The sequence below is a fragment of the Pseudophryne corroboree genome, chromosome 2, assembly GCF_028390025.1.
Source record: "Pseudophryne corroboree isolate aPseCor3 chromosome 2, aPseCor3.hap2, whole genome shotgun sequence".
Taxonomy (NCBI): Eukaryota; Metazoa; Chordata; class Amphibia; order Anura; family Myobatrachidae; genus Pseudophryne; species Pseudophryne corroboree.
In genome coordinates, this window is record NC_086445.1 from 1,047,339,272 (window position 1) to 1,047,365,678 (window position 26,407).

Below are 26,407 nucleotides of genomic sequence, written 5' to 3' on the forward strand. Positions count from 1 at the left end.
TCGGTGAGCTTGGGGCTAGTACTTGCTGTACATATGTGTGAGCTTGGGGTGAGTACTTGCTGTACATGTGTGTGAGCTTGGGGCGAGTACTTGCTGTACATGTGTGTGAGCTTGGGGCGAGTACTTGCTGTACATGTGTGTGAGCTTGGGGCGAGTACTTGCTGTACATGTGTGTGAGCTTGGGGCGAGTACTTGCTGTACATGTGTGTGAGCTTGGGGTGAGTACTTGCTGTACATGTCTGAGTTTGGGGTGAGTACTTGCTGTACATGTTTGTGAGCTTGGGGTGAGTACTTGCTGTACGCGTCGGTGAGCATGGGGCGAGTACTTGCTGTACATGTGTGTGAGCTTGGGGCGAGTACTTGCTGTACATGTGTGTGAGCTTGGGGCGAGTACTTGCTGTACATGTCGGTGAGATTGCGGCGAGTACTTGCTGTACGTGTCGGTGAGATTGGGGTGAGTACTTGCTGTACATGTGTGTGCACTTGGGGTGAGTAGTTGCTGTACATGTGTGTGAGATTGGGGTGAGTACTTGCTGTACATATCGATGAGCTTGGGGCGATTACTTGCTGTATGTGTCGGGGAGCTTGGGCGAGTACTTGCTGTACATGTCGGCGAGATTGCGGCGAGTACTTGCTGTACGTGTCGGTGAGATTGGGGTGAGTACTTGCTGTACGTGTCGGTGAGTTTGGGGTGAGTACTTGCTGTATGTGTCGGTGAGTTTGGGGTGAGTATTTGCTGTACATGTGTGTGAGATTGCAGCGAGTACTTGCTGTACGAGTCGGTGAGATTGCAGCGAGTACTTGCTGTACGAGTCGGTGAGATTGCGGCGAGTACTTGCTGTATGTGTCGGTGAGATTGCGGCGAGTACTTGCTGTACGTGTCGGTGAGATTGCGGCGAGTACTTGCAAGTACTTGCTGTACATGTCGGTGAGCTTGGGGCGAGTACTTGCTGTACGTGTCGGTGAGCTTGGGACCAGTACTTGCTGTACGTGTCGGTGAGGTTGGGGTGAGGACATGCTGTACGTGTCGGTGAGCTTGGGGCGAGTACTTGCTGTACGTGTCGGTGAGCTTGGGATCAGTACTTGCTGTACGTGTCGGTGAGCTTGGGGCGAGTACTTGCTGTACATGCGTGTGAGCTTGGGGTGAGTTCTTGCTGTACATGTGTGTGAGCTTGGGGCGAGTACTTGCTGTACATGTGTGTGAGCTTGGGGTGAGTACTTGCTGTACATGTCTGTGAGTTTGGGGTGAGTACTTGCTGTACATGTGTGTGAGCTTGGGGTGAGTACTTGCTGTACATGTGTGTGAGCTTGGAGCGAGTACTTGCTGTACTTGTGTGTGAGCTTGGGGCGAGTACTTGCTGTACATGTGTGAGAGCTTGGGGTGAGTACTTGCTGTACATGTCTGTGAGTTTGGGGTGAGTACTTGCTGTACATGTGTGTGAGCTTGGGCGAGTACTTGCTTTACATGTCGCTGAGATTGCGGCGATTACTTGCTTTACATGTCGCTGAGATTGCGGCGAGTACTTGCTGTACATGTCGGTGAGATTGCGGCGAGTACTTGCTGTACGAGTCGGTGAGATTGGGGTGAGTACTTGCTGTACATGTGTGTGCACTTGGGGTGAGTAGTTGCTGTACATGTGTGTGAGATTGGGGTGAGTACTTGCTGTACATATCGATGAGCTTGGGGCGATTACTTGCTGTATGTGTCGGGGAGCTTGGGCGAGTACTTGCTGTACATGTCGGCGAGATTGCGGCGAGTACTTGCTGTACGTGTCGGTGAGATTGGGGTGAGTACTTGCTGTACGTGTCGGTGAGTTTGGGGTGAGTACTTGCTGTATGTGTCGGTGAGTTTGGGGTGAGTATTTGCTGTACATGTGTGTGAGATTGCAGCGAGTACTTGCTGTACGAGTCGGTGAGATTGCAGCGAGTACTTGCTGTACGAGTCGGTGAGATTGCTGCGAGTACTTGCTGTATGTGTCGGTGAGATTGCGGCGAGTACTTGCTGTACGTGTCGGTGAGATTGCGGCGAGTACTTGCAAGTACTTGCTGTACATGTCGGTGAGCTTGGGGCGAGTACTTGCTGTACGTGTCGGTGAGCTTGGGACCAGTACTTGCTGTACGTGTCGGTGAGGTTGGGGTGAGGACATGCTGTACGTGTCGGTGAGCTTGGGGCGAGTACTTGCTGTACGTGTCGGTGAGCTTGGGATCAGTACTTGCTGTACGTGTCGGTGAGCTTGGGGCGAGTACTTGCTGTACATGCGTGTGAGCTTGGGGTGAGTTCTTGCTGTACATGTGTGTGAGCTTGGGGCGAGTACTTGCTGTACATGTGTGTGAGCTTGGGGTGAGTACTTGCTGTACATGTCTGTGAGTTTGGGGTGAGTACTTGCTGTACATGTGTGTGAGCTTGGGGTGAGTACTTGCTGTACATGTGTGTGAGCTTGGAGCGAGTACTTGCTGTACTTGTGTGTGAGCTTGGGGCGAGTACTTGCTGTACATGTCTGTGAGTTTGGGGTGAGTACTTGCTGTACATGTGTGTGAGCTTGGGGTGAGTACTTGCTGTACGCGTCGGTGAGCATGGGGCGAGTACTTGCTGTACATGTGTGTGAGCTTGGGGTGAGTACTTGCTGTACATGTGTGTGAGCTTGTGGCGAGTACTTGCTGTACATGTGTGTGAGCTTGGGGTGAGTACTTGCTGTACATGTGTGTGAGCTTGGGGCGAGTACTTGCTGTACATGTGTGTGAGCTTGGGGCGAGTACTTGCTGTACATGTGTGTGAGCTTTGGGGTGAGTACTTGCTGTACATGTGTGTGAGCTTGGGGTGAGTACTTGCTGTACATGTCTGTGAGTTTGGGGTGAGTACTTGCTGTACATTTGTGTGAGCTTGGGGCGAGTACTTGCTGTACATGTGTGTGAGCTTGGGGCGAGTACTTGCTGTACATGTGTGTGAGCTTGGGGCGAGTACTTGCTGTACATGTGTGTGAGCTTGGGGCGAGTACTTGCTGTACATGTGTGTGAGCTTGGGGTGAGTACTTGCTGTACATGTGTGTGAGCTTGGGGTGAGTACTTGCTGTACAAGTGTGTGAGCTTGGGGCGAGTACTTGCTGTACATTTGTGTGAGTTTGGGGTGAGTACTTGCTGTACATGTGTGTGAGCTTGGGGCGAGTACTTGCTGTACATGTGTGTGAGCTTGGGGCGAGTACTTGCTGTACATGTGTGTGAGCTTGGGGCGAGTACTTGCTGTACATGTGTGTGAGCTTGGGGTGAGTACTTGCTGTACATGTGTGTGAGTTTGGGGCGAGTACTTGCTGTACATGTGTGTGAGCTTGGGGCGAGTACTTGCTGTACATGTCTGTGAGTTTGGGGTGAGTACTTGCTGTACATGTGTGTGAGCTTGGGGTGAGTACTTGCTGTACGCGTCGGTGAGCATGGGGCGAGTACTTGCTGCACGTGTTGGTGAGTTTGGGGTGAGCGGGAACATATACTAGACTATAGTTACAATAGATAAAGGCATGGGAACACTCTGGTAGTGAAAGGAGGAGGCAGACAGTGTTGGTTCTCCAAGGATAAAAGCAAATGATTCAGTCAAGGCGCTGCCAGGTCACCGGAAGCAGGGTGTTACAGGGTGTGAGCCGCCTGAGCTTATAACAAAGAGTAATAACAGATAGATGTATAAGCGCTAATGGGTGAAATATATACTAGATAGTGCGGATTGATATTTGAACAGAATAGATTGTAAGAAATTAAATATAAGTCAGTATACAAGTGATCAGACATAGGGGCTAATTCAGACTGGGTTGTTTCAGCGGCAGGGATCGCAGTCTAATGTCCCTTTGTGGAGTGCGCACCCCGGGAGCGCAGTGAGACGCTATCAGCATCTCAGGGCTGCGATCGCCTCTTCCTGATTGACAGGCAGAGGCGGGGCGGGAGGGGGCATGTGTACGGCGTTAGAACTCTGTTGGCGGGGCGTGGTCCGGACAACGCAGGCATGTCCGGACCGTTGTGGGGGCGGGCCGCGACAGCATGTGTGATGTCACATGCAGCCGCTGCGACCCGGGACGCGGCATAGCTGGGATGCGCAGGCAGCGAGCTACTCGTCAGGTGCAAAAGCATTGCCGCTGTGCTATGCTTTAGCACACCCTTGCAGGGGGGAGGGGGGGTGTCGGGCATGACATGCAGGGCGGACTAACCCTGTGCTAAGCGTCCCCCCGCATGTCAGAGAAACTGATCGTAGATATGCTATATTTCTCTAACGTCCTAGTGGATGCTGGGGACTCCGTAAGGACCATGAGGGATAGACGGACTCCGCAGGAGACATGGGCACTTTAAGAAAGACTTTGGATCTGGGTGTGCACTGGCTCCTCCCTCTATGCCCCTCCTCTAGACCTCAGTTTGATACTGTGCCCAGAGGAGACTGGGTGCATTACAGGGAGCTCTCCTGAGTTTCCTGTAAGAAAGTATATTTGTTAGGTTTTTTATTTTCAGGGAGCTCTGCTGGCAACAGACTCCCTGCATCGAGGGACTGAGGAGAGAGAAACAGACCTACTTTAATGTCAGGCTCTGTTTCTTAGGCTACTGGACACCATTAGCTCCAGAGGGATCGGTACGCAGGTCTCACCCTCGCCGTCCGTCCCAGAGCCGCGCCGCCGTCCTCCTCGCAGAGCCGGAAGACAGAAGCCGGGTGAGTATGTGAGGAAAAGATTTGTCACAGGCGGCAGAAGACTTCAGATTCTTCACGGAGGTAACGCACAGCACTGCAGCTGTGCGCCATTGCTCCCATTCACCTTACACACTCCGGTCACTGTAAGGGTGCAGGGCGCAGGGGGGGCGCCCTGGGCAGCAATATAAACCTCTCTTATGGCAAATGTACATATGTACATGTACAGCTGGGCACTGTACATGTATATAGAGAGCCCCCGCCATGTTATTAAGAATTTTGAGCGGGATAGAAGCCCGCCGCCGAGGGGGCGGGACTTCTCCCTCAGCACTCACCAGCGCCATTTTTCTCCACAGCACCGCTGAGAGGAAGCTCCCCGGACTCTCCCCTGCTTGATACACGGTGAAAGAGGGTTTTAAAGTAGAGGGGGGGGCACATAATTGGCGCATATACATACTTAAAAAGCGCTACTGGGTAAACATTCTATGTTTTTTCCTGGGGTGTGTGCTGGCATTCTCTCTCTCTGTCTCTCCAAAGGGCCTGGTGGGGAACCTGTCTTCAGAAAAGAGCTTCCCTGTATGTGTGTGGTGTGTCGGTACGCGTGTGTCGACATGTCTGAGGTTGAAGGCTCACCTAAGGACATACTTGCCTACTTTTGAAAAAGCATTTCAGGGAGATTGTGAAAGTAACACCTATCAGCGCAGACGTGTACTGTACATCTGAGAGGTGTGTCATGAAAATGACTTACATCCAAATGTAAATGAGCCCCAAAGTTAGTAAGATCTACTTGTTGAAGAAAAGACTCTTATATTTTGCAGGATTTGTTTGTGTATTGTATTTTACAAGAGGTTCCATATACTGTAAGTGGCCACAAGAAACCTTTAAAATGCATGTAGCCATAGGGATCATTGTGTCTTATAACCAATATAGGGAAATGGCACTGATGATACCACTTAAATGTATGTATATAATATTTTTTTTTTTTTTCAGGGAGATTGAGGGACTATTCAGGGAGTGAGGGAGATTGCTACTATTTCAGGGAGTCTCCTGCAGAATGAGGGAGGGTAGGCAACTATGCCTAAGGAGGAGGGGGAGTGTATGAATGTAAGGTCTACGTCGGCAGCGCCGACACCTGACTGGATGGATATGTGGAATGTTTTAAGTGCTAATGTTAATTTATTGCACAAAAGATTAGACAAGGCTGAAGCTAGGGTACAGCCAGGAAGTCAAACCATGTCTGTCCCAATGTCGCCGGGACCTTCGGGGTCTCAGAAGCGCCCACTATCCCAAATAGTTGACACAGATACCGACACGAATTCAGACTCCAGTGTCGACTACGATGATGCAAAATTACAGCCAAAAGTGGCTAAATGTATTCGATATATGATTATTGCAATAAAAGAGGTTTTGCATATCACAGAGGAACCCCCTGTCCCTGACACGAGGGTACACATGTATAAGGGAAAGAAGCCTGAGGTCACCTTTCCCTCCTCACATGAGCTGAACGAATTATGCGAAAAAGCGTGGGAAACTCCAGACAAAAAAACTTCAGATTCCCAAAAGGATTCTTATAGCGTATCCTTTCCCGTCACAGGACAGAATACGGTGGGAATCCTCCCCTAGGGTAGACAAGGCCTTGACACGCTTATCAAAAAAGATAGCGCTCCCATCCCAAGATACGGCTACCCTCAAGGATCCTGCTGACCGCAAGCAGGAGGTTACCTTGAAGTCCATTTACACACATTCTGGTACGTTACTCAGACCGGCAATTGCGTCGGCCTGGGTTTGTAGTGCTGTAGCCGCATGGACAGATTCCTTACCAGTGGATATTGAGACCCTTGATAAGGATACCATTTTATTGACCCTAGGGCATATAAAAGATGCTGTCTTATATATGAGGGATGCTCAAAGAGACATTAGTTTACTGGGTTCCAGGATAAACGCGATGTCTATTTCTCTGACGTCCTAGTGGATGCTGGGAACTCCGAAAGGACCATGGGGAATAGCGGGCTCCGAAGGAGGCTGGGCACTCTAGAAAGATTTATGACTACCTGGTGTGCACTGGCTCCTCCCACTATGACCCTCCTCCAAGCCTCAGTTAGATTTTGTGCCCGGCCGAGGTTGGATGCACACTAGGGGCTCTCCTGAGCTCTTAGGAAGAAAGATAGACTTAGGTTTTTTATTTTCAGTGAGACCTGCTGGCAACAGGCTCACTGCAGCGAGGGACTAAGGGGAGAAGAAGCGAACTCGCCTGCTTGCAGCCGGATTGGGCTTCTTAGGCTACTGGACACCATTAGCTCCAGAGGGATCGACCGCAGGCCCAGCCTTGATGTTCGGTCCCGGAGCCGCGCCGCCGTCCCCCTTACAGAGCCAGAAGCAAGAAGATGGTCCGGAAAATCGGCGGCATGAAGACTTCAGTCTTCACCAAGGTAGCGCACAGCACTGCAGCTGTGCGCCATTGCTCCTCTCACACACTTCACACTCCGGTCACTGAGGGTGCAGGGCGCTGGGGGGGGCGCCCTGAGGCAGCAATAAAAACACCTTGGCTGGCAAAAATACCTCAATATATAGCCCCAGGGGCTATATATGAGGTAAATACCCCTGCCAGATTCCATAAAAAAGCGGGAGAATAGGCCGCGGAAAAGGGGCGGAGCTATCTCCCTCAGCACACTGGCGCCATTTTTCCCTCACAGCTCCGCTGGAAGGAAGCTCCCTAGCTCTCCCCTGCAGTCTACACTACAGAAAAGGGTTAAAAAAGAGAGGGGGGGCACTAAATTTAGGCGCAGTATACATTATATAGAAACAGCAGCTATAGGGGACATAACTCAGTTAGTCCCTGCATTATATAGCGCTCTGGTGTGTGCTGGCATACTCTCACTCTGTCCCCCCAAAGGGCTTTTGTGGGTCCTGTCCTCGTTTAGAGCATTCCCTGTGTGTCTGCGGTGTGTCTGTACGGCTGTGTCGACATGTTGAATGAGGAGGCTTATATGGTGACGGAGCAGAGGCCGATATATGTGATGTCGCCCCCTGTGGGGCAGACACCAGAGTGGATGGATAGCTGAAAGGTATTAACCGACAGTGTCAACTCCTTACATAAAAGGGTGGATGACGTAACAGCTGTGGGACAGCCGGCTTCTCAGCCCACGCCTGCCCAGGCGTCTCAAAGGCCATCAGGGGCTCAAAAACGCCCGCTCTCTCAGATGGCAGACACAGATGTCGACAAGGAGTCTGACTCCAGTGTCGACAAGGTTGAGACATATACACAATCCACTAGGAACATCCGTGACTTGATCCCGGCAATAAGAAATGTGTTATACATTTCTGACATTAACCCAAGCACCTCTAAAAATGGGTTTTAGGTTGGAGAGAAAAAACAGGCAGTGTTTTGTTCCCCCATCAGATGAATAAATGAAGTGTGTGAAAAGCGTGGGTTCCCCTGTTAAGAAACTGGTAATTTCTAAAAAGTTACTGATGGCGTACCCTTTCCCACCAGGAGGATAAGTTACGCTGGGAGATATCCCCTAGGGTGGATAAGGCGCTCACACGGTTGTCAAAAAAGGTGGCACTGCTGTTTTAGGAACGGCCACTTTGAAGGTACCTGTTGATAAAAAGCAGGAGGCTATCCTGAAGTCTGTATTTACACACTCAGGTACTAGACTGAGACCTGCAGATCGTGCTGCTGCAGCATGGTCGGTGACCCTGTCAAGCATACTAGTTTGCAAATATGAGAACATATTAAAGACGTCGTCTTATATATGAGGGATGCACAGAGGGATATTTTGCCGGCTGGCATCCAAAATTAATGTAATGTCCATTCTGTCAGGAGGGTATTAGAGACCTGTCAATGGACAGGTGATGCTGACTTAAAAGGCGCATAGAGCCTTATAAGGGTGAGGAATTATTTGGGGATGGTCTCTGGGACCTCGTATCCACAGCAACTGCTGGGAAGAAATATTTTTACCTCAGGTTTCCTCACAGACTAAGAAAGCACTGTATTATCAGGTACAGGCCTTTCGGCTTCAGAAAAGCAAGCGGGTCAATGGCGCTTCCTTTCTGTACAGAGACAAGGGAAGAGGGAAAAAGCTGCACCAGTCAGCCTGTTCCCAGAATCATAATTCTTCTCTCGCTTCCTCTGAGTCCACAGCATGACGCGGGGGCTCCACAGGTGTAGCCAGGTACGGTGGGGGGCCGTCTCAAAAATGTCAGCGATCAGTGGGCTCGCTCACAGGTGGATCCTTGTTTCATTCAAGTAGTATTTCAGGGGTACATGCTGGAATTCGATGTCTTCCCCCCGCCGTTTCCTCAAATATGCCTTGCCGACAACTCCCTCAGGCAGGGAGGCTGTGCTAGAGGCGATTAATAAGCGGTATTCCCAGCAGGTAATACTTAAGGTGCCCCTACTCCGACAAGGACGGGGTTACTATTCCACACGGTTTTGGGGTACCGAAACCACATGGTTCGGTGTGACCCATTTTATATTTAAAATCCTTGAACACATACATAAAAAAATTCAAGTTCAAGATGGAATCGCTCAGGGCGGTTATTGCAAGCCTGGACGAGGGGGATTACATGGTATCCCGGGACATCAAGGATGCTTACCTGCTTGTCCCCATTTACCATCCTCGCCAGGAGTACCTCAGATTTGTGGTACAGGTTTGCCATTACCAAGTCCAGACACGGCCGTTTGGACTGTACATGGCACCGAGGGTGTTTACCAAGGTAATGGCCGAAATGATGATACTCCTTCAAAAAAAAAAAAAAAAAGGGAGTTTTTAATTATCCCGTACTTGGACGATCTCCTAATAAAGGCACGGTCCAAGGAACAGTTGTTGGTGGGAGTAGCACTATCTCAGGAAGTGCTGCGCCAGCACGGCTGGATTCTGAATATCCCAAAGTCACAGCTGGTTCCGACTACACGTATACTGTTCCTGGGTATGATTCTGGACACAGTCCAGAAAAAAGTGTTTCTCCTGGAGGAGAAAGCCAGGGAGTTGTCTTCTCTAGTCAGAGACCTCCTGAAACCAAAACAGGTATCGGTGCATCACTGCACGCGGGTCCTGGGAAAGATGGTAGCTTCTTACGAGGCATTTCCATTCGGCAGGTTCCTTGCCAGAATCTTTCAGTGGGACCTGTTGGACAAGTGGTCCGGATCGCATATTCAGATGCATCGTTTAATAACCCTGTCTCCAAGAACCAGGGTGTCTCTTCTGTGGTGGCTGCACAGTGCTCATCTTCTAGAGGGCCGCAGATTCGGCATACAGGACTGGGTCCTGGTGACCACGGAGGCCAGCCTTCGAGGCTGGGGGGCAGTCACAAGGGGAAAAAACTTCCAAGGACTATAGTCAAGTCAGGAGACTTCCCTTCACATAAATATTCTGGAACTAAGGGCCATGTACAATGCCCTAAGTCAAGCAAAATCCCTGCTCCTACACCAACCGGTGCTGATCCAGTCAGACAACATCACGGCAGTCGCCCATGTGAATCGACAGGGCGGCACAAGAAGCAGGATGGCAATGGCAGAAGCCACAAGAATTCTCCGATGGGCGGAAAATCACAAATGATTGTAAATCAGTGGGATTGTCCACAGGTGGACATGATGGCGTCCCGCCTAAACAAAAAAAACTAGAGAGGTGTTGCGTCAGGTCAAGAGACCCTCAGGCGATAGCTGTGGACGCTCTAGTGACACCGTGGGTGTATCAGTTTATGTGTTCCCTCCTCTGCCTCGCATACCAAAGGTATTGAGAATAATAAGAAGGCGAGGAGTAAACACAATTCTCGGGGTTCCGGATTGGCCAAGACGAGCGTGGTACCCGGAACTTCAAGAGATGATCTCAGAGGACCCGTGGCCTCTGCCGCTCAGACAAGACCTGCTACAGCAAGGGCCCTGTCTGTTCCAAGACTTACCGCGGCTGCGTTTGACGGCATGGCGGTTGAACGCCGGATCCTAAAGGAAAAGGGCATTCCGGAAGAAGTCATTCCTACGCTTATTAAAGCCAGGAAAGAGGTTACAGCAAATCATTATCACCGCATATGGCGGAAATATGTTGCATGGTGTGAGGCCGAAAGGGCCCCAACAGAGGATTTTCAACTAGGTCGATTTCTGCATTTCCTGCAAGCAGGAGTGAATATGGGCCTAAAATTAGGTTCCATTAAGGTACAGATCTCGGCTCTGTCGATTTTTTTTCAAAAAGAACTAGCTTCAGTACCTGAAGTTCAGACATTTGTAAAAGGAGTGCTGCATATTCAGCCCCCATTTGTGCCTCCTGTGGCACCTTGGGATCTCAACGTGATGTTGAGTTTTCTTAAAATCACATTGGTTTGAGCCACTAAAGACCGTGGATCTGAAATATCTCACGTGGAAAGTGGTCATGTTATTGGCCTTGGCTTCGGCCAGGCGAGTATCAGAATTGGCGGCTTTATCATGTAAAAGCCCTTATCTGATTTTCCATATGGATAGGGCAGAATTGAGGACTCATCCCCAGTTTCTCCCTAAGGTGGTGTCAGCGTTTCACCTGAACCAGCCTATTGTGGTGCCTGCGGCTACTAAGGACTTGGAGGACTCCAAGTTGCTAGACGTTGTCAGGGCCCTGAAAATATATGTTTCCAGGACAGCGGGAGTCAGAAAATCTGACTCGCTGTTTATTTTATATGCACCCAACAAGCTGGGTGCTCCTGCTTCTAAGCAGACTATTGCTCGTTGGATTTGTAGTACAATTCAGCTTGCACATTCTGTGGCAGGCCTGCCACAGCTAAAATCTGTCAATGCCCATTCCACAAGGAAGGGGGCTCAGCTTGGGCGGCTGCCCGAGGGGTCTCGGCTTTACAACTTTGCCGAGCTGCTACTTGGTCAGGGGCAAACACGTTTGCAAAATTCTACAAATTTGATACCCTGGCTAAGGAGGACCTGGAGTTCTCTCATTCGGTGCTGCAGAGTCATCCGCACTCTCCCGCCCGTTTGGGAGCTTTGGTATAATCCCCATGGTCCTTTCGGAGTTCCCAGCATCCACTAGGACGTCAGAGAAAATAAGAATTTACTCACCGGTAATTCTATTTCTCGTAGTCCGTAGTGGATGCTGGGCGCCCATCCCAAGTGCGGTTTATCTGCAATACTTGTACATAGTTATTGTTAACTAAATCGGGTTATTGTTGAGCCATCTGTTGAGAGGCTCAATTGTTTCATACTGTTAACTGGGTATAATATCACGAGTTGTACGGTGTGATTGGTGTGGCTGGTATGAGTCTTACCCTGGATTCAAAATCCTTCCTTATTGTGTACGCTCGTCCGGGCACAGTGTCCTAACTGAGGCTTGGAGGAGGGTCATAGTGGGAGGAGCCAGTGCACACCAGGTAGTCATAAATCTTTCTAGAGTGCCCAGCCTCCTTCGGAGCCCGCTATTCCCAATGGTCCTTTCGGAGTTCCCAGCATCCACTACGGACTACGAGAAATAGAATTACCGGTGAGTAAATTCTTATTTTCTGCTAGGAAAAGCAAAAGAGTACGTGGATCGTCCTTTCTTGCCAGAGGTAAGGGCAGGGGGAAAAAGCTGCACAACACAGCTAGTTCCCAGGAACAGAAGTCCTCCCCGGCCTCTGCAAAATCCACCGCATGACGCTGGGGCTCCCCTGAGGGAGTCCGCTCCAGTGGGGGCACGTCTTCGACTTTTCAGCCACATTTGGGTTCACTCACAGGTGGATCCCTGGGCAATAGAAATTGTTTCCCAGGGTTACAAGCTGGAATTCGAAGAGGTGCCTCCTCGCCGGTTTTTCAAATCGGCGCTACCGACTTCTCCCCTGGAAAGGGAGATAGTGTTACATGCGATTCACAAATTGTGTCTTCAACAAGTGGTGGTCGAGGTTCCCCTGCTTCAAAGAGGGAAGGGGTACTACTCAACTCTGTTTGTGGTCCCGAAACTGGACGGTTCGGTCAGACCCATTTTGAATTTAAAATCCCTGAACCTTTACTTAAAACGGTTCAAGTTCAAGATGGAATCGCTCAGAGCGGTCATCGCCAGCCTGGAAGGGGGGGATTTTATGGTATCTCTGGACATAAAGGATGCAAACCTGCATGTTCCCATATATCCACCTCATCAGGCGTACCTGAGATTTGCGGTACAGGATTGTCATTACCAATTTCAGACGTTGCCGTTTGGGCTTTTTACGGCCCCGAGAATTTTCACCAAGGTAATGGCGGAAATGATGGTGCTCCTGCGCAAGCAGGGTGTCACAATTATCCCGTACTTGGACGATCTCCTCATAAAAGCGAGATCACGGCAGAAGTTGCTGAACAGCGTATCACTTTCACTGAAGGTGTTACAGCGACACGGCTGGATTCTCAATATTCCAAAGTCGCAGCTGAATCCTATGACTCGTCTGACCTTCTTGGGCATGATTCTGGACACAGACCAGAAAAGGGTTTTTCTTCCGATAGAAAAGGCGCAGGAACTCATGACTCTAGTCAAGAACCTGTTGAAGCCAAAACAAGTGTCAGTACATCATTGCACTCAAGTCCTGGGAAAAATGGTGGTGACATACGAAGCCATTCCCTTCGGCAGGTTCCATGCAAGGACCTTCCAATGGGACCTATTGGATAAGTGGTCCGGGTCACATCTACAAATGCATCAGCGGATCACCCTGTCCCCCAGGGCCAGGGTATCTCTCCTGTGGTGGCTGCAAAGTGCTCACCTTCTAGAGGGTCGCAGGTTCGTCATTCAGGACTGGATCCTGGTGACCACGGACGCGAGCCTCCGAGGTTGGGGAGCAGTCACACAGGGAAGAAATTTCCAAGGCCTTTGGTCAAGTCAAGAGACTTGTCTTCACATCAACATCCTGGAACTAAGGGCCATATACAACGCCCTGCGTCAAGCGGAGACCTTACTTCACGACCGACCAGTTCTGATCCAGTCAGACAATGTCACTGCAGTAGCTCATGTAAACCGCCAAGGCGGCACAAGGAGCAGAGTGGCGATGGCGGAAGCCACCAGAATTCTTCGCTGGGCGGACAATCATGTAAGCGCACTGTCAGCAGTGTTCATTCCGGGATTGGACAACTGGGAAGCAGACTTCCGCAGCAGACACGACCTGCATCCGGGAGAGTGGGGACTTCATCAGGAAGTCTTCGCACAGATTGCAAGTCGGTGGGGACTGCCCCAAATAGACATGATGGCGTCCCTTCTCAACAAAAAGCTACAAAGGTATTGCGCCAGGTCAAGAGACCCTCAGGCGGTAGCTGTGGACGCCCTAGTGACACCGTGGGTGCCAGTCGGTCTATGTATTTCCTCCTCTTCCTCTCATACCCAAGGTGTTGAGAATAATAAGAAAAAGAGGAGTGAGAACAAGACTCATTGTTCCGGATTGGCCACGAAGGACCTGGTATCCGGATCTGCAGGAAATGCTCACAGAAGATCCGTGGCCTCTTCCTCTAAGACAGGACCTGTTGCAACAGGGTCCCTGTCTGTTCCAAGACTTACCGCGGCTGCGTTTGACGGCATGGCGGTTGAACGCCGGATCCTAGTGGAAAAAGGTATTCCGGATGAGGTCATTCCTACGCTAATAAAGGCTAGGAAGGACGTGACATCTAAACATTATCACCGAATATGGAGAAAATATGTTTCTTGGTGTGGGGCCAGACAGGCTCCTACGGAAGAATTCCATCTAGGCCGTTTTCTTCACTTCCTACAAACCTGAGTGAATTTGGGCCTAAAATTAGGCTCCATTAAAGTTCAGATTTCGGCCTTATCCATTTTCTTTCAAAAGGACTTGGCCTCTCTGCCTGAAGTACACACTTTTGTGAAGGGAGTACTGCATATTCAGCCTCCTTTTGTACCTCTGGTGGCGCCTTGGGACCTTAACGTGGTGTTAAGTTTCCTTAAGTCACATTGGTTTGAACCACTTAAAACAGTGGAGTTGAAATATCTCACTTGGAAGGTGGTCATGTTGTTAGCCTTGGCTTCGGCTAGGCGAGTTTCGGAATTAGCGGCTTTATCTCATAAAAGTCCCTATCTGGTTTTCCGTATGGATAGAGCGGAATTGCGGACCCGTCCTCAATTCCTACCTAAGGTGTTCTCATCCTTTCATATGAACCAACCTATTGTCGTGCCTGTGGCTACACGTGACTTGGAGGATTCCGAGTCCCTTGATGTGGTCAGGGCTTTGAAAATTTACGTGGCCAGAACGGCTAGGATCAGAAAAACAGAAGCACTGTTTGTCCTGTATGCAGCCAACAAGGTTGGCGGCCCTGCTTCAAAGCAGACTATTGCTCGCTGGATCTGTAATACGATTCAGCAGGCGCATTCTACGGCAGGATTACCGTTACCAAAATCTGTTAAGGCCCATTCCACTAGGAAGGTGGGCTCGTCTTTGGCGGCTGGCCGAGGGGTCTCGGCACTACAGCTGTGCCGAGCTGCTACTTGGTCGGGGTCAAACACTTTTGCAAAGTTCTACAAGTTTGATACCCTGGCTGAGGAGGACCTCCTGTTTGCTCAATCGGTGCTGCAGAGTCATCCGCACTCTCCCGCCCGTTTGGGAGCTTTGGTATAATCCCCATGGTCCTTACGGAGTCCCAGCATCCTCTAGGACGTTAGAGAATATAAGATTTTAAACCTACCGGTAAATCTTTTTCTCATAGTCCGTAGAGGATGCTGTGCGCCCGTCCCAAGTGCGGACTACTTCTGCAAGACTTGTATATAGTTATTGCTTTCATAAGGGTTATGTTATAGTTTCGTCGGTTTGGACCGATGATATGTTGTTGTTTCATACTGTTAACTAGATAGTATATCACAAGTTATACGGTGTGATTGGTGTGGCTGGTATGAATCTTGCCCTTAGATTAACAAAAATCCTTTCCTCGTACTGTCCGTCTCCTCTGGGCACAGTTTCTCTAACTGAGGTCTGGAGGAGGGGCATAGAGGGAGGAGCCAGTGCACACCCAGATCCAAAGTCTTTCTTAAAGTGCCCATGTCTCCTGCGGAGCCCGTCTATCCCCCATGGTCCTTACGGAGTCCCAGCATCCTCTACGGACTACGAGAAAAAGATTTACCGGTAGGTTTAAAATCTTATTTTAGCCCGTCTACGATCAGATCTGAATTACCCCATAACACATTAGTTACAAGGATTAAACATTGTTCATAAGCAAAAGATCATCATAACATGTGACGTTAACTGGACAAAATGGGTATTTAACCCCTAGAGGATAGTGCCAGTGAGAGAATGCCTCCGGTGTAATCCCCTAGAGGATAGTGCCAGTGAGAGAATGCCTCCGGTGTAATCCCCTAGAGGATAGTGCCAGTGAGAGAAGGCCTCCGGTGTAATCCCCTAGAGTAGAGTAGAGTGCCAGTGTGAGAATGCCTCCGGTGTAATCCCCTAGAGGATAGTGCCAGTGAGAGAATGCCTCCGGTGTAATCCCCTAGAGGATAGTGCCAGTGAGAGAATGCCTCCGGTGTAATCCCCTAGAGGATAGTGCCAGTGAGAGAATGCCTGCGGTGTAATCCCCTAGAGGATAGTGCCAGTGAGAGAATGCCTCCGGTGTAATCCCCTAGAGGATAGTGCCAGTGAGAGAATGCCTCCGGTGTAATCCCCTAGAGGATAGTGCCAGTGAGAGAATGCTTCCGGTGTAAACAAGAGGGCTCCGGTATATCACATATATGAATGTGATATTGTAACAGCATGTTTCCAGGTCCGTACAGTAGCGAGGATTCCTCGCAGACTTCATAGCTGTAGGGGGTTCCTGACTGGTGACAATTGTAAGTTTCCTCTGCAGGTTCTAGATGCGCAGTGTGGTTAATCAGGGGATCCAATAGAGTGATTTACGCGTTTCGCTGAAGTCATCTCCCTCAGAAACAAGTGAATACCTGAATGGGAGCTGAACCAGCGTGTAGCATACAGACTGCTGCCATTCCCATTCAGGCATGAAATTATTTACGTACTTCTAGTATTATACCAGGTTTCCTCCGGGAATAATTGGATCCATCCCGAGGCTGAAAGCATCTAATATTAAATCTTCCCGGATATTACCAATGGATTCATTGATTTTTAACTAATTACAGGTATGAGCTTAGGGTGACCACCTCACCCCTTTAATTCTGAACACATTAATTACACAGGTTCTGCGGCTGATTAAAACCAGGTGACATGGAGTCTTGAAGTCAGCCAGCCCCAGAACCTGTGTAATTAATATGTGTCCAGAATTAAAGGGATGAGATGGTCACCCTATGGCCCTCATTCCGAGTTGATCGCTCGCTAGCTACTTTTTGCAGCCGTGCAAACGCATAGTCGCGCCCACGGGGGAGTGTATTTTAGCTGTGCAAGTGTGCGATCACGTGCAGCCGAGCTCTGCAAAAACAGTTTGTGCAGTTTCTGAGTAGCTCTGGACTTACTCAGACGCTGTGATCACTTCAGCCTGTCCGGGGCCGGAATTGATGTCACACACCCGCCCTGCAAACGCTTGCACACGCCTGCGTTTTCCCTACCACTCCCAGAAAACGGTCAGTTGCCACCCACAAACGCCTTCTTCCTGTCAATCTCCTTACGATCGGCTGTGCGAATGGATTCTTCGTTAAATCCATCGCTCAGCAACGAACCACTTTGTACCCGTACGACGCGCCTGCGCATTGCAGTACATACGCATGCGCAGTTTTGCCATTTTTTTAACCTGATCGCTGCGCTGCGAAAGTCGGCAGCGAGCGATCTACTAGGAATGACACCCTATGTGAGCTATATGTGTTCTGGAATGTGCTTTATATGTAAATATATATATATATATATATATATATATATATATATATATGTGCGTGTGTGTGCATGTTATATTTTATACTTACACGTGACAATAATTGCACTCGTTAGAAGGGTCTTCCTGTTAATCTGGATAATTATTCTTTGGAGCAGAAACTAATTTGAGATGTAATTCATGTTCTGATGTATTGTGCCTGAGTTTAGCCTGTTTTCCTGTGAATCAGTGTAGTCCTGTGTAGTGCTGTGTATTGTGCCTGAGTTTAGCCTGTTTTCCTGTGAATCAGTGTAGTCCTGTGTAGTGCTGTGTATTGTGCCTGAGTTTAGCCTGTTTTCCTGTGAATCAGTGTAGTCCTGTGTAGTGCTGTGTATTGTGCCTGAGTTTAGCCTGTTTTCCTGTGAATCAGTGTAGTCCTGTGTAGTGCTGTGTATTGTGCCTGAGTTTAGCCTGTTTTCCTGTGAATCAGTGTAGTCCTGTGTAGTGCTGTGTATTGTGCCTGAGTTTAGCCTGTTTTCCTGTGAATCAGTGTAGTCCTGTGTAGTGCTGTGTATTGTGCCTGAGTTTAGCCTGTTTTCCTGTGAATCAGTGTAGTCCTGTGTAGTGCTGTGTATTGTGCCTGAGTTTAGCCTGTTTTCCTGTGAATCAGTGTAGTCCTGTGTAGTGCTGTGTATTGTGCCTGAGTTTAGCCTGTTTTCCTGTCAATCGGTGTAGTCCTGTGTAGTGCTGTGTATTGTGCCTGAGTTTAGCCTGTTTTCCTGTGAATCAGTGTAGTCCTGTGTAGTGCTGTGTATTGTGCCTGAGTTTAGCCTGTTTTCCTGTGAATCAGTGTAGTCCTGTGTAGTGCTGTGTATTGTGCCTGAGTTTAGCCTGTTTTCCTGTGAATCAGTGTAGTCCTGTGTAGTGCTGTGTATTGTGCCTGAGTTTAGCCTGTTTTCCTGTGAATCAGTGTAGTCCTGTGTAGTGCTGTGTATTGTGCCTGAGTTTAGCCTGTTTTCCTGTGAATCAGTGTAGTCCTGTGTAGTGCTGTGTATTGTGCCTGAGTTTAGCCTGTTTTCCTGTGAATCAGTGTAGTCCTGTGTAGTGCTGTGTATTGTGCCTGAGTTTAGCCTGTTTTCCTGTGAATCAGTGTAGTCCTGTGTAGTGCTGTGTATTGTGCCTGAGTTTAGCCTGTTTTCCTGTGAATCAGTGTAGTCCTGTGTAGTGCTGTGTATTGTGCCTGAGTTTAGCCTGTTTTCCTGTGAATCAGTGTAGTCCTGTGTAGTGCTGTGTATTGTGCCTGAGTTTAGCCTGTTTTCCTGTCAATCGGTGTAGTCCTGTGTAGTGCTGTGTATTGTGCCTGAGTTTAGCCTGTTTTCCTGTGAATCAGTGTAGTCCTGTGTAGTGCTGTGTATTGTGCCTGAGTTTAGCCTGTTTTCCTGTGAATCAGTGTAGTCCTGTGTAGTGCTGTGTATTGTGCCGGAGTTTAGCCTGTTTTCCTGTGAATCAGTGTAGTCCTGTGTAGTGCTGTGTATTGTGCCTGAGTTTAGCCTGTTTTCCTGTGAATCAGTGTAGTCCTGTGTAGTGCTGTGTATTGTGCCTGAGTTTAGCCTGTTTTCCTGTGAATCAGTGTAGTCCTGTGTAGTGCTGTGTATTGTGCCTGAGTTTAGCCTGTTTTCCTGTGAATCAGTGTAGTCCTGTGTAGTGCTGTGTATTGTGCCTGAGTTTAGCCTGTTTTCCTGTGAATCAGTGTAGTCCTGTGTAGTGCTGTGTATTGTGCCTGAGTTTAGCCTATTTTCCTGTGAATCAGTGTAGTCCTGTGTAGTGCTGTGTATTGTGCCTGAGTTTAGCCTGTTTTCCTGTGAATCAGTGTAGTCCTGTGTAGTGCTGTGTATTGTGCCTGAGTTTAGCCTGTTTTCCTGTGAATCAGTGTAGTCCTGTGTAGTGCTGTGTATTGTGCCTGAGTTTAGCCTGTTTTCCTGTGAATCAGTATAGTCCTGTGTAGTGCTGTGTATTGTGCCTGAGTTTAGCCTGTTTTCCTGTGAATCAGTGTAGTCCTGTGTAGAGCTGTATTACATCTCCTCTCTCCATTCTGGATTATCACCCACCGTGGTTGGACCTTCCCAGTTCCTGGCTCACAGTATTGCTGAGTAAAGGCCTCGGTGCACTTTTAGGTAGTGACTAGGGGGTCATTCCGAGTTGATCGCTCGCTAGCAACTTTTTGCTGGCTTGCGATCAAATAGCCGCCGCCTATGGGGGAGTGTATTTTCGCTTTGCAAGTGTGCGAACGCCTGTGCTGCCGAGTGGGATGAAAATTTTTTGTGCAGTTTCTGAGTAGCTCTGGACATACTCAGCCGCTGCGATCACTTCAGTCTGTTCTTGTCTGGATTTGACGCCAGACACCCGCCCTGCAAACGCTTGGACACGCCTGCATTTTTCTTACCGCTCCCTGAAAACGGTCAGTTGCCACCCACAAACACCCTCTTCCTGTCAATCTCCTTGTGATCGGCTGTGCGAATGGATTCTTCGTTAAATCCATCGCTCAGCAATGATCCGCTTTGTACTCATACGACACGCCTGCGCATTGTGGTGCATATGCATGCGCAGTTTAACCACGGTTGAGATGATCGCTGCGCTGCAAACAGTTGCTAGCGAGCGATCAACTCGGAATGACCCCCATAGACACACTCACATTCACACTGCCTGTGATACATCCACAAATCACAGTTACGTATCCTGGTTATTACTAACGTTAATTATATAGAAACTCTTCAGAGATGGGTGAGGAAACTCTGCCGGGCACCAAAACAAACTATTAAGACAAACTTCAGATAATTAGCACTGATCACTGTTACTGTGTTACTGTTATAGGATCAGTGTGACTGTTATAGGATCAGTGTGACTGTTATAGGATCAGTGTGAATGTTATAGAATCAGTGACTGTTTTAGGATCAGTGTTACTGTTATAGGATCAGTGACTGTTATAGGATCAGTGTGACTTTTATAGGATCAGAGTGACTGTTATAGGATCAGTGTGACTGTTATAGAATTAGCGTGACTGTTATAGGATCAGTGTGACTGTTATAGGATCAGTGTGACTGTTTTAGGATCAGTGTGACTGTTTTAGGATCAGTGTGACTGTTATAGGATCAGTGTGACTGTTATAGGATCAGTGTGACTGTTATAGGATCAGTGTGACTGTTATAGGATCAGTGTGACTGTTATAGGATCAGTGTGACTGTTATAGGATCGGTGTGACTGTTACAGGATCGGTGTGACTGTTATAGGATCAGTGTGACTGTTATAGAATTAGCGTGACTGTTATAGGATCAGAGTGACTGTTATAGGATCAGTGTTACTGTTATAGGATCAGTGTGACTGTTATAGGATCAGTGTGACTGTTATAGGATCAGTGTGACTGTTATAGGATCAGTGTGAATGTTATAGGATCAGTGACTGTTATAGGATCAGTGTTACTGTTATAGGATCAGTGTTACTGTTATAGGATCAGTGTGACTGTTATAGGATCAGTGTGACTGTTATAGGATCAGTGTGACTGTTATAGGATCAGTGTGACTGTTATAGGATCAGTGACTGTTATAGGATCAGTGTTACTGTTATAGGATCAGTGACTGTTATAGGATCAGTGACTGTTATAGGATCAGTGTTACTGTTATAGGATCAGTGACTGTTATAGGATCAGTGACTGTTATAGGATCAGTGTGACTGTTATAGGATCAGTGACTGTTATAGGATCAGTGACTGTTATAGGATCAGTGACTGTTATAGGATCAGTGTTACTGTTATAGGATCAGTGACTGTTATAGGATCAGTGACTGTTATAGGATCAGTGTTACTGTTATAGGATCAGTGACTGTTATAGGATCAGTGACTGTAACAGGATCAGTGTTACTATTATAGGATCAGTGTGACTGTTATAGGATCAGTGACTGTTATAGGATCAGTGTGACTGTTATAGGATCAGTGTGAATGTTATAGGGTCAGTGTGACTGTTATAGGATCAGTGTTACTGTTATAGGATCAGTGACTGTTATAGGATCAGTGACTGTTATAGGATCAGTGTGACTGTTATAGGATCAGTGACTGTTATAGGATCAGTGACTGTTATAGGATCAGTGTGACTGTTATAGGATCAGTGTTACTGTTATAGGATCAGTGACTGTTATAGGATCAGTGTGACTGTTATAGGATCAGTGACTGTTATAGGATCAGTGTTACTATTATAGGATCAGTGTGACTGTTATAGGATCAGTGTGACTGTTATAGGATCAGTGTGACTGTTATAGGATCAGTGTTACTGTTATAGGATCAGTGACTGTTATAGGATCAGTGACTGTTACAGGATCAGTGTTACTGTTACAGGATCAGTGTGACTGTTATAGGATCAGTGACTGTTATAGGATCAGTGTGACTGTTATAGGATCAGTGACTGTTATAGGATCAGTGTGACTGTTATAGGATCAGTGACTGTTATAGGATCAGTGACTGTTATAGGATCAGTGTTACTGTTACAGGATCAGTGTGACTGTTATAGGATCAGTGTGACTGTTATAGGATCAGTGTTACTGTTATAGGATCAGTGTTACTGTTATAGGATCAGTGTTACTGTTATAGGATCAGTGTGACTGTTATAGGATCAGTGTGACTGTTATAGGATCAATGACTGTTATAGGATCAGTGACTGTTATAGGATCAGTGACTGTTATAGGGTCAGTGTGACTGTTATAGGATCAGTGTGACTGTTATAGGATCAGTGTTACTGTTATAGGATCAGTGACTGTTATAGGATCAGTGTGAATGTTATAGGATCAGTGACTGTTATAGGATCAGTGACTGTTATAGGATCAGTGTGACTGTTATAGGATCAGTGTGACTGTTATAGGATCAGTGACTGTTATAGGATCAGTGTTACTGTTATAGGATCAGTGACTGTTATAGGATCAGTGTGACTGTTATAGGATCAGTGTTACTGTTATAGGATCAGTGTTACTGTTATAGGATCAGTGACTGTAACAGGATCAGTGTTACTATTATAGGATCAGTGTGACTGTTATAGGATCAGTGACTGTTATAGGATCAGTGTGACTGTTATAGGATCAGTGACTGTTATAGGGTCAGTGTGACTGTTATAGGATCAGTGACTGTTATAGGGTCAGTGTGACTGTTATAGGATCAGTGTGACTGTTATAGGATCAGTGACTGTTATAGGATCAGTGTTACTGTTATAGGATCAGTGACTGTTATAGGATCAGTGTGACTGTTATAGGATCAGTGTGACTGTTATAGGATCAGTGACTGTTATAGGATCAGTGTTACTGTTATAGGATCAGTGACTGTTATAGGATCAGTGTGAATGTTATAGGATCAGTGTTACTGTTATAGGATCAGTGACTGTTATAGGATCAGTGTGACTGTTATAGGATCAGTGTGACTGTTATAGGATCAGTGACTGTTATAGGATCAGTGACTGTTATAGGATCAGTGTTACTGTTATAGGATCAGTGACTGTTATAGGATCAGTGTGAATGTTATAGGATCAGTGTTACTGTTATAGGATCAGTGACTGTTATAGGATCAGTGTTACTGTTATAGGATCAGTGACTGTTATAGGATCAGTGTGAATGTTATAGGATCAGTGTTACTGTTATAGGATCAGTGTGACTGTTATAGGATCAGTGTTACTGTTATAGGATCAGTGTGACTGTTATAGGATCAGTGTGACTGTTATAGGATCAGTGTGACTGTTATAGGATCAGTGACTGTTATAGGATCAGTGTTACTGTTATAGGATCAGTGACTGTTATAGGATCAGTGTGACTGTTATAGGATCAGTGACTGTTATAGGATCAGTGTGACTGTTATAGGATCAGTGTGACTGTTATAGGATCAGTGTGACTGTTAATAGGATCAGTGTGAATGCTATAGGATCAGTGACTGTTATAGGATCAGTGTGACTGTTATAGGATCAGTGTTACTGTTATAGGATCAGTGACTGTTATAGGATCAGTGACTGTTATAGGATCAGTGACTGTTATAGGATCAGTGTTACTGTTATAGGATCAGTGTGACTGTTATAGAATCAGTGTGACTGTTATAGGATCAGTGACTGTTATAGGATCAGTGTTACTATTATAGGATCAGTGTGACTGTTATAGGATCAGTGTGACTGTTATAGGATCAGTGTGACTGTTATAGGATCAGTGTTACTGTTATAGGATCAGTGACTGTTATAGGATCAGTGACTGTTATAGGATCAGTGTTACTATTATAGGATCAGTGTGACTGTTATAGGATCAGTGTTACTGTTATAGGATCAGTGACTGTTATAGGATCAGTGACTGTTATAGGATCAGTGACTGTTATAGGATCAGTGTGAATGTTATAGAATCAGTGTGACTGTTATAGGATCAGTGACTGTTATAGGATCAGTGACTGTTATAGGATCAGTGTTACTGTTATAGGATCAGTGACTGTTATAGGATCAGTGTGACTGTTATAGGATCAGTGTGACTGTTATAGGATCAGTGTGACTGTTATAGGATCAGTGTGACTGTTATAGGATCAGTGTTACTGTTATAGGATCAGTGACTGTTATAGGATCAGTGACTGTTATAGGATCAGTGACTGTTATAGGATCAGTGTTACTGTTATAGGATCAGTGTGACTGTTATAGAATCAGTGTGACTGTTATAGGATCAGTGACTGTTATAGGATCAGTGTTACTATTATAGGATCAGTGTGACTGTTATAGGATCAGTGTGACTGTTATAGGATCAGTGTGACTGTTATAGGATCAGTGTGACTGTTATAGGATCAGTGACTGTTATAGGATCAGTGACTGTTATAGGATCAGTGACTGTTATAGGATCAGTGTTACTATTATAGGATCAGTGTGACTGTTATAGGATCAGTGTTACTGTTATAGGATCAGTGACTGTTATAGGATCAGTGACTGTTATAGGATCAGTGACTGTTATAGGATCAGTGTGAATGTTATAGAATCAGTGTGACTGTTATAGGATCAGTGACTGTTATAGGATCAGTGACTGTTATAGGATCAGTGACTGTTATAGGATCAGTGTGAATGTTATAGAATCAGTGTGACTGTTATAGGATCAGTGACTGTTATAGGATCAGTGACTGTTATAGGATCAGTGTTACTGTTATAGGATCAGTGTTACTGTTATAGGATCAGTGACTGTTATAGGATCAGTGACTGTTATAGGATCAGTGTTACTGTTATAGGATCAGTGTGACTGTTATAGAATCAGTGTGACTGTTATAGGATCAGTGACTGTTATAGGATCAGTGTTACTGTTATAGGATCAGTGTTACTGTTATAGGATCAGTGACTGTTATAGGATCGGTGTTACTGTTATAGAATCAGTGTGACTGTTATAGGATCAGTGACTGTTATAGGATCAGTGTGACTGTTATAGGATCAGTGACTGTTATAAGATCAGTGTGACTGTTATAGGATCAGTGTTACTGTTATAGGATCAGTGTTACTGTTATAGGATCAGTGTTACTGTTATAGGATCAGTGTGACTGTTATAGGATCAGTGTGACTGTTATAGGATCAGTGTTACTGTTATACGATCAATGACTGTTATAGGATCAGTGACTGTTATAGGATCAGTGACTGTTATAGGATCAGTGACTGTTATAGGATCAGTGTGACTGTTATAGGATCAGTGTTACTGTTATAGGATCAGTGTTACTGTTATAGGATCTGTGTTACTGTTATAGGATCAGTGACTGTTATAGGATCAGTGTGACTGTTATAGGATCAGTGTGACTGTTATAGGATCAGTGTGACTGTTATAGGATCAGTGTGACTGTTATAGGATCTGTGTTACTGTTATAGGATCAGTGACTGTTATAGGATCAGTGTGACTGTTATAGGATCAGTGTTACTGTTATAGGATCTGTGTTACTGTTATAGGATCAGTGTGACTGTTATAGGATCAGTGTGACTGTTATAGGATCAGTGACTGTTATAGGATCAGTGTTACTGTTATAGGATCTGTGTTACTGTTATAGGATCAGTGTTACTGTTATAGGATCAGTGTGACTGCTATAGGATCAGTGTGACTGTTATAGGATCAGTGACTGTTATAGGATCAGTGTTACTGTTATAGGATCAGTGTTACTGTTATAGGATCAGTGACTGTTAGGATCAGTGTGACTGTTATAGGATCAGTGACTGTTATAGGATCAGTTACTGTTATAGGATCAGTGTTACTGTTATAGGATCAGTGTGACTGTTATAGGATCAGTGTGACTGTTATAGGATCAGTGTTACTGTTATAGGATCAGTGTGACTGTTATAGGATCAGTGACTGTTATAGGATCAGTGACTGTTATAGGATCAGTGACTGTTATAGGATCAGTGTGACTGTTATAGGATCAGTGTGAATGTTATAGGATCAGTGACTGTTATAGGATCAGTGACTGTTATAGGATCAGTGACTGTTATAGGATCAGTGTGACTGTTATAGGATCAGTGTGACTGTTATAGGATCAGTGTGAAAGTTATAGGATCAGTGACTATTATAGGATCAGTGACTGTTATAGGATCAGTGTGAATGTTATAGGATCAGTGTGAATGTTATAGGATCAGTGTGAATGTTATAGGATCAGTGTGACTGTTATAGGATCAGTGTGAATGTTATAGGATCAGTGACTGTTATAGGATCAGTGACTGTTATAGGATCAGTGTGACTGTTATAGGATCAATGACTGTTATAGGATCAGTGACTGTTATAGGATCAGTGACTGTTATAGGATCAGTGTGACTGTTATAGGATCTGTGTTACTGTTATAGGATCAGTGTGACTGTTATAGGATCAGTGTGACTGTTATAGGATCAGTGACTGTTATAGGATCAGTGTTACTGTTATAGGATCTGTGTTACTGTTATAGGATCAGTGTTACTGTTATAGGATCAGTGTGACTGTTATAGGATCAGTGTGACTGTTATAGGATCAGTGACTGTTATAGGATCAGTGTTACTGTTATAGGATCAG

General features: G+C 46.6%; 1 protein-coding gene across 1 annotated transcript in view; it reads left to right on the top strand.

Annotated features, from left to right (window-relative positions):
• SPAG17 (sperm associated antigen 17) overlaps positions 1 to 26,407 on the top strand; it is a 481,673-nt gene that overhangs the window by 113,052 nt on the left and 342,214 nt on the right. The window lies entirely within an intron of this gene.